This window comes from Ambystoma mexicanum, chromosome 10 (genome assembly GCF_040938575.1).
Source record: "Ambystoma mexicanum isolate Mex_15411 chromosome 10, UKY_AmexF1_1, whole genome shotgun sequence".
Taxonomy (NCBI): Eukaryota; Metazoa; Chordata; class Amphibia; order Caudata; family Ambystomatidae; genus Ambystoma; species Ambystoma mexicanum.
This window is the reverse complement of record NC_090932.1, coordinates 1,155,970,229-1,155,986,623: the sequence shown is the minus strand read 5'-3', so window position 1 is coordinate 1,155,986,623 and position 16,395 is coordinate 1,155,970,229. Positions and strand designations below refer to the sequence as shown.

Genomic DNA, 16,395 nt, shown 5'->3' with positions numbered 1-16,395 from the left:
TATTTATGCAGAACAGACCTTCTTTCAAATAATGATACTTGGCATAAGCGAGCCCTTGTTTTTACAACAAAATTGAATCTAAGGAAGGCACAGGAGTTTCCCTTACTGGCCGGCAGAACCTTCATGGAAGCCATTACTAGTGTGGTGGTGTTACATTGGTTCTATGTGATATCTCTGCAGTTTGAAGGCCGAACATAAAAAAGATAGATTATTTCGGCTGATTTTGTGAGGCTTCAAAATGCCAAAATATCACATCCTGAACCCGACCCACCTCCTCGGATGACTATCCCGCCCCACCCTCTCCCGTGTTGGTGGGATTTCTAGGAAATCAGGGGTTTCACCCCCCCAAGCCATTATCAGTCATCCACTGCCATCCCCTTCAGAGCCCAAAACATTCGTCCTCATTCCCAAACACTCACTCAGACATGCACACACACTTTTACCTGCTCCTTCGCCCCTCCCCACCACAAACATTCCCCTCCTCTCTGACAGACAGACCCCCACTCACTCACAAACACACATAAAAAACCACATACCCCACCCCTGCGACATACCTCGCTTGGCCGCAGTCAGCTAAAAAAAAAAAAATCAATGAAAAAAATAATTGAAAGCAAAAACAGTAGTAACCGGATGGCGTGAAAGTCCATCAGTGAGTATGGAGTTCATAAATAACATGCAAAGTCAATTTCTTCGTTAATTCCATGCGGGCTAGTGAGTCCAATCTAATATGTTTCATGCTGGTTTAGTCGTCTTCTCAGGTCTTCATGTGGGTGGGGTCTGTCTGTCAGAGAGGAGGGGAATGGGGTTGGTTGGGATAGAATCAAGGATAACAATACCGCGAGCTACGGAGCACACGTCTGGTCGCTACTTCGCAATAGCATTAAGATGCGCGGAGCTGCGGGGGGCGTGGTCTATTAATAGAACACGCTACGTCCAACGTGTAGAGCGAGGAAGGTGATTCACAATGGACGGCCATGTTGGGAGTACCAGGGAGTGTAAGCCCCGTTGAGACAAGGACCAGGAACTCCAAAAGGGGTGTGTTCTGTAGGTCATGACACTGACATTTCGGCACTGGCCAGCTCTGTGGAACGTTTTAATGTTTTTTTTGTATATTGGGCGGTTCCCCTCCAGCCTCCCAAACCCCACGCCCACCCCCAACCCCAACCCTAACCCTAACCCTAACCTAACCCTAGTTCCAACCTTAACCGTAACCCTAATGTAACCCTTAATCTAACCCTAGCCCCAATCCTAATCCCTAACCCTATCCACAATGTAACCCTTAATCTAACCCTAGCCCCAACCCTAGCCCCTAACCCTCACCCCTAACCCTAACATTAATTTCGATAATGCCATTGAATTATAGACAACAAAATAGTTATTCGATACAATGGCTTTTCGTTGCTTATAATTCGATGGAATGGTATTAGATGCTATAACATTTGATGAATTGACCAGATACCTGTTCTTGTGGTTCAGATTGCATTTAAAAAAAAAAGCTTAGTGACTTTAAAATGCTAATAGTGAATATTTATGCCCCCCCCACCGAGTGGAGTTCATACAGATACCAGATTTGACACTGTTGATATACTTTTGACACAGTGGGCAAGCAATTTGTTCTTACTTGGTGGGGATTTCAATGCCCAGTGTGGAACTATGCATAAGTCCGGGTGTTTTGATAATATTGCTAACACTAACACTATGACTAAATCTGTAAGTAATGCCTGTGGCCGCAAATGGAGATCTTATCTCGCTGATTGGGAATGTTGGGCTCTTAATGTTCGAACTAAGAGTGATCATCCATGTAAATGCACTTGGCGGTGTGGTAACAAATCTGCTACCTTGGACTACTTCTGGATGAATACTTGTCTACTTGGAGAGATAGTAGATTTTGCTGTGCTTGATCATTTGCTTAGTGACCACGTGCTTATTCGCATTGATCTGCGGATTATAACTACTGATGGTCCTATGCGAGGTCATACGAATATCAAGGTTAATAGTGGAGGTAATCGTGTCAGGTGGAATAACAGCACTTGTAAAATGATGTCCAGCTCAATGTTGAGTTTACTGCATGAGTTGAACACGACTATGAGCAACATGAACCATGAACCCTGCGCAAATTGAAGCATCAATTGGCCTGATTCTTCTTGACATAGTATTGGTGCCCAAACCTATCACCTTTGTTATGGGCAAACCTACTAATGGTACATTCGATGAACAACTGTTGATGGTAAGACGTTGGTATAGGAGAGACCTGCGTGGATTGAAAACGATGGGTCTATCTCCAGTATCTTACTCGAGCCAAAAGAGATCTTTGAGCAATAATTATTACAACTGGTGTAAACGTCGCAAATATACTACCATGAATTCCAAATGGAAAACTAGGTTTGCAATACTTCTGAAGAATGAGGTATCTAAAATATGGAAGCTCTTGAATGGTGCCAGAAATAATAACAGCCCGATGTTGATTAATCCTGTTAGTGAAGAACAATGGACTGAATATGTGACTACTAATATGTACACTGACGAATGTCCATACTCACGTAAAGTCAACATACCAGATTGGCCGCTTGAATTTTTGAAGGCTAGTATCTGTCAGATAATTGAGAAGCTTGAAAACTCACAGGCGTCTGGGCCTAATGGCTTGGCTTCTATAGTGGTGAAATCAGATCCTAAACTGTGGTCTGAGATTCTTTACATATTATTTAGTAAGGTGTGTGTAACCTGTAGTGTTCCCAAGTCATGGACGGCTGCTCTAGTTATTCCAGTTTTTAAAACAGGAAATAGATACATGCCTGAGAATGATCGCATGATATCCTTACTAGATACTACTGGTAAAATATTTACAGCTATTGTACTTAGTCATTTACTAAGTTGGGCTAATGCCAGTGCCATCCTACACCCTTATCAATCTGGCTTTAGAGCAGGTACTAGTACTACTCATAATATACGTTTGCTTGATGCAATTATATCCAGAGCCAAAACTGCGGGTAATCAATCTGTTCATATAACCTACATCAATTTCAAATCCACTTTTGACAATGTTAATCGTTCCAAACTGTAGTTTTTGTTAGAAGAATTGCAATGTTCCTGTTGGTTAATTCACATCTTAAAGGAGCTCCATACCGATAACTTTGTCCAAATTCGTTTTGACAATTTTGGTCGACTTTCTAAACCTATTCCTGTCAACAAGGGAGTCAAACAGAGCTGTTTACTTGATGCTTTTCTTTTGTAACATATATCTATCCTTGTTGATTGGTAGATTGGTTGCTAAAGCCAATTTTCCCTCGAAATCTGACTCTGAACGTGTTACTGCACTGCTGTATGCACATGATCTTGCAGTAGTAGACCACACATTTAGTTATATGAAGTCTATTCTTGAAGAGCTGGGTCAGTTTGCTCTTGAATACTCTCTAACTATCAATTTGAAGAAAACACAAATTATGCTCTACTCATCAAAGAGAATTAATAAACCTAAGATGGTAGTGTCATGGGGTTGCATTGATTACACCAGCAGCTATAGATATCTGGGTATCTTGTTCAGTAGTAAAGGGATTTTTGATATACTAATTGAAAATCGTATTAGACGTGCTAAACAAATCATGTTACTTATTAAGAACTTTGTTACCCATCATGCTGGTTATTCATTGAAAGGTGTATTAATGTTATATTGTCAATGGTTATCACCTGTAGTGACCTATGGTATAGAGGCCATTACCATGGATAAGCTGGATTGGTTTACCAAGGTCGAAGGCTTTTTTGGCACACCATTTTAGGTTTACCTCTATCATGCCCTATTCAACATATAAGGGTTGAGCTTGGTCTTCAATTTCTAAGTTCAATTGTACTGCAGCAACATGGTCTATTGATGTTGAATGCTAAATGTCAGCCTAAGAGTGAGCTCCTGCAGATAATTGGGTCTAAAGTGATCTCTGTGACAGTGCACAACAAAGTGAATAATTTTAAGAACTCTTGTTGGACGCTATTTAGTGATTTAGGATGGGATGTGGAACAAAGCTATTGTGGTAATTACATCTCTGTGAAATCTGCGTTTAAACATACATTGAGGATGAATAATTGGACATCTAATTTTTTATGCATTTCTGAAATGCGTAATTATAAATATATCCAAGGGATGATGTGCACCTTTTTCTATCCACAATTGTATTTGATGCATTGTCCTGACCCCTCAATTCGTAAATTTTGCGCTTATTTATGAGAACTAACGAGCTCCAGTAAGAGCGATTTGTGGTACCAAATGGAAGTTGGCTAACGATCAACATTATTGTCATATGTGTAATAACATCAATGCACTAGAAACCATAAAACATGTTTTGACCAGTTGCCCATGTTTGCAAAATGTATATTATTTGAACTATGGCAGCTATGTAGATAATTGGTCATATATTCTCTCTGCTTATTTCTGGCAATATTGCCTGAATTCCTATTCTGAGGCATTTCTTGGGTATGGTCCATAGCAATTGTAACCATGGAGCTGAAACACTAGTAATGTTAAAAATGTCTTGGCTGCTTGTTTGACACATGATTAATTTAATATATACTGTAGTAAGTATGAATTGCATTGTTATATGGAGAGTAAGATTTCTGACTGATGGGTGATAATATACTGGACCATTACACTCGGTATATCTATTTTTAGGTGTTATTAGTTTTAGAAATCTTATGATTTTTGATTGGAACATTTCAAGAAGTATGATCTGTGATGATTATATTACCTTTATTTATATATATGTTTATTTCTTGTATTGTGGTTTGATTAGACTTGTATAAGTTCTGTGAACTAAAACAACTAAATAAATATATAAATATATAAATGCAATGCATACATGGGTATGTGCTAAGTATTTTTCGGCAAGGACAATGCTGTAAGGGTGCCTGTTTTGACAAGACAGTCTTTGATGTTAGTTCTTCTTTTGTATGCAAATGTCGTTTGTTATTTTAACAGGTGTTCCACCCAGGTATCGCAGGTTAGGGTTCTTCAGTTTTATGGATGATAGTCTTGATGTGTCTACTCTGGATATAGTATTTTGAAACGTACACCAATGATGGCAGTTTCTTTTCTTTACAAACTCTAGTTAGTTCTTCAGATTGTGTGGTCTTAACAGCATGTTTGCTGGATGCATCAACATCCTCGGGTCTGTAACCACTAGCCAGAAATTTTGTGGCCCATTTTTTCAATTTGTACCATCTGGGAGACCGATTGAACAACTAACAGGCACTACACCAGGACCCTCAGTGTTTTTTTTAGGCCTAAGGGACAGACAAAAAGAAAAACAAGATGAGGGAAAAAGACCACAAAAAGAAAGGAACGAGTAACTGAGAATCTTGTAATCAACATCTCGAATAAAACTCTAAGTGACCAACTATCTATCTTGAACAGAGGTCTTTCATTTGTTCCAACGTGTCATACTTAATTACTTGAGGAACAAGTTCATAGACTTCTGAGAAAGCTCAGACTGGAAATGTTCTTTGAAGATGAACCAGGGAGTGAGAACCAAGAAGATGACAATCTAGAATTGCGACCAAAGAGCTCTTTTGATCCACAAATACAGAAAGTCATTCGAGACCTATTTGAAAAGAATGTCTTAAATGGTTTGAAGAGGATTAATTACCAGAGAACCTCTCCATTAAACATTAAAAATAGTCAATTACAACATATTGAGACATTGGCCAGAGATGAGGAACTAGTCATCAAGTCAGCCAACAAAGGTGGGGCTATTGTAGTAATGGATACTACATATTACACTAACAAATGCTTAGAACAACTGAATGATATCACCACCTACACCGAATTGGATGGTGACCCTCTTAGCAGTATTAAATCTCTAATAGAGACATCAGTTGACAATGCATATGACAACGAGTGGATCAGTGAGAAAACTAGCCAAATCCTGATCAATAAACATCCTATGATGCCAGTTTTCTATGGCCTACCAAAGATTCACAAAGACAGCATGAATCCACCCTTCAGACCCATAGTGGTAGGCACTGAGAGCATTTTTGATCTGTTAGCTATTTATGTGGACCGTTTACTGCAACCTCTCATCCAGAATATCCCTACTTCCCTGAAGGACACAACAGACTTTCTGAATTGTTTAAAGGAAATCTTGGCATTAAACTCTGACTGCCTCCTCTTCAGTATGGATGTGTGTAGTTTATACACCTCCATACCACATGATGAGGGGATTAGTGTGGTTCTGTGGCTCCTCTCCAACTCTACACACATGATATGATATGGCATTTATAACGCGCCTATACACAAGCCTATACCTAAGAGGCAATCCAGAATTTGTCACAGAACTGCTAGGTTTGATATTACATAACAGTTATTTTCGCTTTCAAGGCAAGTACTTTAGTCAGATATCAGGAACATCTATGGGGTCAGCAATGGCCCCAGTCTAAACCAACACATATATGTACAAATTTGAATTAGATCACGTCTTGAATAACCCATTTTGGTAATCCAAAATCCTTATGAGGAAGCACTTCATAGACAATATCTTTGGTATATGGCGTGGAACCAGAGTAGAATTAGATCTATTCTTAACATATTTGAACACGGTACACTCCAAGATTAAATTCAGGATATGATATGATATGATATGATAAGGCATTTGTAACGCACCTATACACAAGTGTTTCAAGACGCGACGAGGCAGGGAGGGGGGGAACAAGGGGAAGACAGACAACGATCCTACTAGGCCAGGTGTCATTCAGATCGCGCAAGTGCAGGGGGAGGGGGAGGGGAGAGGTGCATGGGGAAGGGGAGGGGGGAAGTGCAGTACAAGGTAAGTAGAATAAATAAATAAAAGCGCCAGCTGGTGGCAAGTGCAAGGTAAGTGCAGAACAAGTGCTGGGAAGGGGGGCTGTAGGGATACAGAGACAGTCCCGCAGTGCAGGGGTTGCCAGGGAGGCAGTGCAAGTGGAGAGTGGCTGGGCCCAGGACCGAGGTCGGTGAGAGTGGCCCAGTTGCAGATTCAGTGCAGTTTCAGAGAAGAATTAGCAGGGGAGAGGGAGAGAGAAAGCAGAAGCAAAGAGGAAGGTTTTGAGGTGCTTCCGGAACCCGAGATGGTTCTCCTCAAGTTTAAGGGGGGCAGGAAGGCTGTTCCAGAGGGAGGCCCCTGCCGCGGAGAGAGATCTACCCCCAGCTCGTTGCTTCGAGAAGCGGCTGACCCTGAGGGAGTTGGAGACGGATGAGCGAAGGGCTCGGGAAGGAAGATATTTAGGAAGAGAGAGTTGAAGGTATTTAGGCCCCAGGCCCCAGAAGGCCTTGTGGACAATGCAGAGGGTTTTGAACTTTATCCTCGCAGCCACTGGGAGCCAGTGTAGAGATTTCAGTCCTGGAGAGATACGGTCCCTGGGCTTGAGGCCAAGGACAAGACTCGCAGTTCTGTTCTGGATGAGTTGCAGAGGGCGGAGTGTGGAAGCAGGCAGATTAAGATAGAGGCTGTTACAGTAGTCCAGTTTTGAGAGAACCAGGGCTCAGGAGACAGCGAGCATCTGGGGGAAGGAGAGGAAGGGAAGAATACCTCTGAGGAGGTGCAGCTGGTAGTGTGACTTCTTAGAGACGTCAGATATATGAGGAGAGAAGGAGAGTGTGGAGTCGAAGATAACCCCGAGGTTTTTTGCCTTGCAGGTAGGGAGCAGGAAGAGGGCCAAGAGAGGCCGGCCAGAGAGCTGCAGGGAAGGAGGGAGTGGGTGTGCCGATGAGCAGAATCTCAGTCTTACTGGCATTAAGGCAGAGGTCATTGGCGGCACACCATTCCTGTATAGCAGACAGACAGTCAGAGATGAGGGAGGGAGAGGAGGAGGCCGAGGGTAGCCTGAAAATGAGCTGGGTATCGTCCGCATAGCACTGAAAGTTGGGGCAGAGAGCGGCGATGCGGTGGGCAAGGAGTGCCAGATACAGGTTGAACAGCCAGGGGGAGAGATTAGATCCCTGGGGGACACCACAGGTGGAGAAAAAGATGTCAGAGAGGAAGGACCCGAGTTGGACCTGGGAGGGTCGATTGGAGAGGAAAGAGGTCAGCCACGCCAGAGCCTGACCAGTGATACCCAGGTTATCACGGAGACGGTTGAGCAGGATGGCATGGTTGACAGTGTCAAAGGCAGAAGAGAGATCGAGCAGAATGAGAACACACGGAGTGTTGGAGTCGAGGTTCAAAAGCAGGTCCTCACGGATGTTCAGGAGAGCAGTTTCCGTGCTTCTGGCAGCTCTGAAGCCAGATTGATGGTCATGAAGACTGCCAACAGATTCAGCATGGAGGTTAAGCTGGGAGACCCCTGCCTGCACTTCCTAGATGTAAAACGTAAGATCCAAGTAGGAAACATCATGACAACTATTTACCATAAACCAACGGATGGCAACAATGTTCTATATTTCAATAGCTTTCATCCCAAACCTATGCTTAAGAGCCTCCCATACAGCCAAATGCTTAGATTGAAAAGAATCATCATCATCAGGCCTCGACGTAGAATGTTCTCAACTAATTGATCGATTTGAAACAAGGGGATACCCCAGCAATATACTGGTGGATGCCAGGAGGAGAACCAACACTATATCCAAGGAGCAACTCCTGACACCAAAAGTTAAAGACAAGACAACTCCCCTCTTATACATCTCAACATTTTCCTGGCAAAGTTTTCAGATTAGCAAATCAATATGGAAACACTGCAATATACTTCACAATGACCCAAATTTACAGAAGCTATTCCCGAAGGCTCTGATGATGGCCTTTAAAAGAGTACATAATCTAAGGGATGCAATGGTGAAAGCTGAAAGACCAGCCAAAGACAGACAACTACTGTTACAAACTAAGAAAAAGGCAACTTTTCCACGTCTAAACTGCACAAATTGTAACAATGTAACCAAAGGCGACACCATATCACACCCCCAGACTGGCAAAAAAATTAAGTTCAAAGATTATGCAACTTGCCTCTCCTCTGGCATCATATACTCCTTGAAATGCCCTTGTGAGAAACTTTACATAGGTCAAACTACCAGACATGTTAAGGAGCGACTCTCTGAACACAAATCAAACCATCCGATGTAAGAATCTGAGATCACCAGTTGAGAGACATTTTATGGAACACCAACACAACATTGCCCAAATAAAATTTCAAGTTGTTGAAGTTGTCAAACGACCACAAAGGGGCGGCAATTATGCCTCTCTGCTGTCCAAAAGAGAAAATATTGGATCCATCTGTTAGACACTCTACAATTGGGCCTCATTCCGGGTTTGGAGCTAACCAAGGAGTAATTAGCTCCATGGTTGCCTCCAAAACCATCCCAAATCCGGCATGGTGATTGGAGTAATTACCGGTCCATTCCAGGGTTGGAGGGACCGGTAATTCCCCATTCACCTTTTGCCCTTCGCTATTCCCATTTCTGCCCCATAGGGCTCAATGGGAATGGGGAAGGAGGTAATTACGGCACTGTAAATTACGGTACCGTAATTACCTCCGAAGTACCTTTGCGGGCCCCGTACTTTACTCCTGCTAAAAGCAGGAGGTAAGGAAGGACCCGCAAAGGGACCTCGGAATATGGAGGTAAGGGATTACCGGCATCAGCACCCTTACCGGTGCCGGTAATTCCTTACCTCCAACCTCGGAATGACCCCAATGGGCTTAAACGAGGAATGTTCGCTTAATTGTTTCATTTAGTGTGTTTCTACAAACATGTGACCTCCACACAACAACATAATAGATCATGTTCCCTAGTATATCATAACGATGAATTGATTATAATTGTTTATTCTCTTTGGTTAAGGTTGTCAGTACATACAGACAGTAAGATATCCTGTGTACATGACTCTTTCTATGCATCTTTGCCACTTGTTTAGCCATTGATGGTTCATGCAATATACAGACGATGATAAAATGAGGACAACTGTCCACAACTATCCAATTTGGGACTTTCAAGCGCATACCAATATGAACAGAATTAGATCTAGACATATGATATACCTTGAGATGACTAGTTTACAGTTAAGATGAACAAAAAACAATTTTGACTGCCGTTTGTACATCTGAATATTGCCATCTGGAGTGGAAGAGTAATTATGTTGCATGTACAGCGATCTTTAATATATGATTTGTACACAGATAGGGGACTTTGTAATTTTGCAATTTATTGTCAACATTATGCAGAAGATTTTATGGACTCAAGTATTACTGTATTACATGTCACCCTTGTAACTATACAACTACTGTGTAGCAACTGACCAATCAATAAGAATGTACGTGTCTCATAACTGTATGGATCGGCATCCTATGCCATTTTAATTATTCTCTTACCATTGACTGTGTGTAGATTTGGTTATACTTATACTCTATGTAGCACTAGCATGTACGCCCAAAAGTGGTTCCACTTTTCAGCAGGTACCACTATGTTATTGGCCGAACATATTGCCTACTTCTAGGTCATCTCATTTCAGACATGACCATATTGGACTTAGACTGCTATGCTTCCTCACAGAATGTGTCATTTAAATCTTTGACTCCGCTTCCAGTTGGTGCAACTCAATGCCTAATTCCGGCACAGGCAGCCTTAGGCTCCGTGTCTATCAGTACCTTTTTTTTTCCTCCCATAAACACTCTTGCCATTTGACATCCATTGCCACACTTCATTTATGTTGATCTTTTGTTTTACAGTTTTACATTTCTATATATCATTGACAACTATACACAATACTTGCGTAGCTGTAAACATCCTTGACGATCAGGACCTTTACACAGAATACTCCATTCTATTATGGCCGCCACATTATTTATTACTCTTCATTCAGTCCTTTCTCTATTTTTTCCATGAATATGGCAGACTCAAGTGGGCACCGGCACTGCTAGCAGCTCCTGGTCTCCAAGGATACAGGCGCTTTCTGTTCCTGCTCCTGATCGCACAGTGAGCCCTGCAGAATACACTTCCTATAGGTACACAATATTTGGTTACCCGTATTTGGTCACCCTTAGAATGCTAGTTTTCCGCAACTTCCATCTCTGATATCGTGACCATTATGCCTTTGCAGATCTATCGACTCCGTCCTCAGAGTAGCGGTTTCCCGTCCAGCATCTTTTCATCGCACCCACTTGACAGAGTTTTCCTGCCGCCTCAGGTATAATCTTTGATTCTTCACGAAGCGAATCAAATGCCTTCACTTTGCTGTGATCTTTTTTGTACTCATGGACCATTAATTGGTTCACCCATTATTAATTTCTTTATTTTCTATTTTATCTTTTCTCTCATCTTAATACACCGGGAGTGTCAATCTTTTTTTTAACACGCCGCTGTGAGGGATTCAGTCGTTTCATAATTACACCGGCCTCCCAAGGGCCTTGCCGCCTCTGGAACCTCATTTCATATTGATTGATTACCACAGTGATACCCATATATTCTGTCTCCACCGGATTAGTCACATTTGGGGTAAGTCAAGTGTGTGACCATCCTTTAGGTTATTTAGACATCACACTATATAAAGCCTTATGCGTATGTGTGGTCTTATCTCATTTGTGATTGAAGTACTGATGCACTCTCCCTTCTTTTAAACAGTGCATGCAAGTACTTGAGGATTACATCCTTTTACTGCTTGTCCACCACGTCCCAATAGAGTACAACTGGCCCATTTGCCCTAGGGATCTTGAATGCCGCATTCCTTGGTGAGTGAGTTCCCATGTCACTTAGACAGTATAGCGCTTTGATCTACACCCACGTTTCTTTTAGTAGATTGTGGTTCACAATGTTTCATATTTTCAACATTGTCTACAGACACTTTTTTTAAGTGACATTTACTTGTCATTTATTCTTGATTTTTAATCCGACTATGTTCTGTCCACCAATTTCTAACTCCCTGTATTACACATCACCAATAGAGTCAAGACATTGCTTTATTTTTTCTGTGGAACCCTGATATATTGCAATTTAAGAACAATTATCAACATTGAAGTGTCTCATGAAGCACCTTATGTTTGACCTGTTCGCCTCAATTGGTTTAGCCATAATACTGCTATCTAAGCATAATGAGCCATAATGAACTGATTGCATTAGGCACCTGTGCTTGTCTATCTCATTTGTCTAGCCATGACTTAGTTGTTTCTCTGTCTGTCTTTTTGAACATTTACCAAATAGTTATGCACCTTTGTTTGCCTGTCTCATCTGTCTAGCAATGATTTTGCTGATTTCCGGTCTGTTCTTTGAACATTTATTTAATTTCTTTCTTTTTGCATGTATGTAATCTCAAAAACATCACATACTCTAAATTCTCATCCCTTGTGGCATCCCAGCTACAACCTATATCCAACTTAGCGGATTCTTCCACCTTAGTTAACCACTTGACTCACACTATCAGACAAGCAGTGAATGAACTCGCACCCATGAAAATGAAAACTATCAAGTCTGAAGCTACTAAAAACACCTGCTTCTCAGACGATATTGTTAGGGCCAGACAAAACAAAAGGGCTCTTGAAAGATCCTGGAGAAAAAACCCCACAATAATACACTAGATGCTTACAAAAAATCCACAAATGAATACCAAAAACATATCATTAATGCCAAGGCCACACATTATAATAAAAGAATTACCAACGCTCAATCCAGTGTCAGTGAACTGTTCAAAATTCTAAATGACTTTCAGGATCAGCCTCCACCGTCCAATAACATAACCAAAGACTCTAAATGGTGCCAAGACATCCACGATGCTCTTCTTTCTAAAATTGACTCCCATAAGGAAAAAATAAATCAAGCCCTCACTAATGTTAAACATCCATCTCCCTCTAAAAACATCACAGACACATGAAGAAGCATAACAATTCTGTTCAGTCCACCCTCTAGGTGCTCAATAAGGGGGCGGTTGGTGGGATTTGATCTTCTGGGGAAGTGCTGCAACATTGGACTGCTCTCGAACCATGGGTTGGGGAGGGGAGACAAAGGGGGGGGGGAAGTTGGGGTATTTTGTTCCATGTTTTGTTCTAATTATGGAAATGCCAATAAAAATCAAATTGAAAAAAGAGTGTGCAGGGGACAGGGAGGACTCCAACTCTGGGTTCTTTTTTTCTTTCCATTTTTTCAATTTGTCCATCATAATCCTTTGGGTCACTCACTATTCTTCTCACTCTCAACATTTGACAAAATGGGAGATTCTTAATCAGACTAAATTGTCTCCATCTGTGGTCTTGCGAGAGATGTTGGTGGTGTATTAGTCATTTTTCACCGTAATCTCAACGTCTAGAAAGTGGATCTGGGCGCCCTTTGATATTCTGGATAGCAGGAAGGCATAATACTTGAAAACCATCTATAATGAATGGCTTAATTGCCCATGTTTCTTGCAATAAGAAAATGTCACAATATGTAATATGCGCAGAATCACATGGATGAGATAGAAAAGACCTATGGCCCCTGCTGTTCCAGCACAACCACTGGATCTTCTTTTTAGGTTGAAGGCGTCAATTGGTATTGCCATTCAAGATGTCAGGAACCCAGTGTGTGACTTCCTTTTGCATCGTGACTGCACTTTCTCGTTATGATATGGATGACAGTAAAGTTGTTCTTTGCATGGCCGTAGCAGCTTGTGACACTAAATAGTTAGTATCTGCATGAGGGTAATAACAGTTCATGTTAGATGGCAATCTAGTCACTTGCTTTCTGCATACTGTTAATTGGAAGCCCAGTGATATTAGTTCCATGACACATGTACTCAGAAATGTGGCAACCACAGAGCTTGCAAATTCCACAGGTGCCCATTTAGTAGGGATATCGGTTTTGGGGAGCTCTACGTGTAGTATCTCTTCAGAGCTAATTGCACTTGTACACAGAATAATACAGAACAGTTCTAAGAGCAGTGATCGATTAAAGAAAGGGCCCTCATAACTTGGGTTAATCTCCTCGATTTTGACCCACTTGCCAAGATGTATAGTGCCAGTTGTCTCATACTGTGTGCCACAGTTATTATTTGACTAACCTTGTAAAGTTTGATCAGAGTGCAGATAATGTTGCATGTGTGAAAAATCAAGATCTTGTACATGAGGTAATATATGATGAGAACTAATTGAAACAGGTATGGAAGTTTGCTGGGAATCTAAAGCGCAATTTAATGGATACGCGTAATAAAGAGGCACACTGGGATGGAGGTGAGTAAGAGCTTTATTCGAGGCCCCCGGGGTAGTCACAGTGGAGGCACCAACTGGCGAGGCACTCTCAAATGGAATATACATGCACGAGGTTCTAAAGAGACTCGTGCATGTATTACCATAATATCTCCCCCACCTGAGGCAAAAAGAAAAAAGAAAAACAGGGGGGGGAAAAAACAGGAAAGTGAAAGGGGAAAAAAGGGGGGTCAAGTGGGAGAGGCAGAGGGAAGATGGGTAAACTGGGGTACATTAGTAATAGACATAGTCATTGTTGAAGTTTTGGATGATTTTGCGGTTCCTTCTGGACATTCTTCCAGTGGGGACTCCTTGATGCATGGAGTGAGGTCTATTATTGTCCACATGTTCACGGAGGGATTCTCTTAGGGAATGTGAGGTGTGTTGTGATGGTCTGTCAGGACTGTTGTCCTTAGATATGCTGGTCTCTTGGATGTCTTTTGTTACTTTTATGAGATCATCTCCAGACCATCTGTTTCCATCATCGAGGATGACAGATTTCCCATGACAACTCACAACTCTCTGTGGAGGTCTGAAGATGGATTCACCCTTGACAGTTTTCTTCGGTTCTTTGACACATACCCAGTCTCCTTCACGAACCATCATCTCTTTTACTCCATGTCTGGAGTCGTATTGTCTTTTGTATTTTGCTTGTTTTTCTCTTACTGTCTTTTGAAGTAGATCCATGTTCACCCTTGCTTCTCCCGTGTATAAGAACATCCACGCCGGTCTAAATCGGTTGGTTGCAACCATACCTCGCATGAGGGTGAAGGGCTCTATGTTTGTGGTGGTGTGTGGGGTTGTTCTATACGCATGTAAAGCTTCTTTGAGGGTTTCTCTCCACGGGAGGTTGTTGGCCGTGGCCAGTTGAACTACGCTCTTCACGAGCCTGTTCATGCGTTCCACAAGTCCGTTGGAAATTGGATGGTACAAAGATGTTGTTATGTGGCTGATGGACCTTTTCTTGAGGAATTCCCCAAATTCCATAGACATGAACTGAGACCCGTTGTCCGAAACCACTTCCTTGGGGTCTCCCTCCCTGTTGAAGACCTCTGTCAGGAAATCTGTGACTTTCTTTGAGGTCACATTGTCCTCAGCTATTCCCCATTATGTCCATTTAGAGGTGTAATCGACAAGTACTATGATATATACTTTGACTGTTTTGAGGTTCTCGAATGGACCCATGATGTCGATTGCCAGTTTAGACCACACATGTTTGGAGGGTTCAATAGGCTGTAAGGGGGTCTTTCTTAAGATCTTGGACTTGTCACTCATGGCACACGTGGAGCAATTTTTGACCAGTTCTTCTGCTTCTTTCCACATTCCTGGCCACCAATAGTTGTTTCTCAACTTGTTTTTCATCAAGCTCCTTCCTAGGTGACCTTCGTGTGCCAGTTGGAGTACTTTTTTTCTGAGTTGGGTGGGTGGGATTACTCGATCGCCTCTGAAGATATGCTCATCGTCCATTGATAATTCTTCCTTGAAGGGAATGAAGGTAGTTAAAGCCTCTCCCGTTTCCACCCAGTCATTAGCTATCGCTTCCCTGATTTCTCGCTGTTCCGGATCAGTATTGGCATTAATTTTCCATTCATCTCTCGAGATGGCAGGGTTTACGACAGCTATGATGTCTTCATCTGGAGATGCAATCTCATTGTCGATGTTGGTCGATAATCTGGAAAGACAATCTGCTACTTGGTTTTGTGGACCAGGAGTATAGCATAGTTGGAGGTTGTATTGCATGATGTCGAGGAACCAACGTCTTATTCTCGGTGATATAAGGTGAGGGGTTTTGGACTGAAGGACATTTACTAGAGGTTTATGGTCTCTTTTCAGTATGACGGGTAAGCCCCAAATTAGGTTCCTGAAATGCTGAAGAATCCACCTCAGACCCAGAGCTTCTCTCTCAATGGTGGAATAGTTTAGTTCGGCTCCCCTCAGTACTCTCGATGCGAATGCGATCGTCACGATGTTCTTATCTTGTTGCTGTTCCAGGATACCACCCAGTCCGGTTTTACTTGCATCTACGGATATGATGGTTTTGGCTTTACAATCGAACATTCCTAAGGCTGGAGCTTGGTTAATTTGGAATTTGATTTCTTCGAATTTGTTCTTGCATTCAGTGGACCATATGAATTTGGCTGCCTTCTTCAAGATGTTCCTCATGTTTTTGGTCTTATCAGCATAGTTGTTTATAAACTTGGAGTTGTATTCTGTCATCCCGAGGAAACTCCTTAATTGGTGTTT

At 42.0% G+C, this 16,395-nt stretch overlaps 1 protein-coding gene across 6 annotated transcripts in view; it reads left to right on the top strand.

The window, feature by feature from the left end:
• ARID5A (AT-rich interaction domain 5A) overlaps positions 1-16,395 on the top strand; it is a 214,062-nt gene that overhangs the window by 72,496 nt on the left and 125,171 nt on the right. Inside the window, exons 2-3 of one of the 6 annotated variants that reach the window (XM_069619082.1) lie at positions 10,838-10,947; positions 11,043-11,129. The exons of the other annotated variants lie outside the window; for them this stretch is intronic. The gene's annotated coding sequence lies outside the window, so the exon portion shown is untranslated. The remainder of the gene's footprint in view (positions 1-10,837; positions 10,948-11,042; positions 11,130-16,395) is intronic. 6 annotated transcript variants of the gene reach the window in all.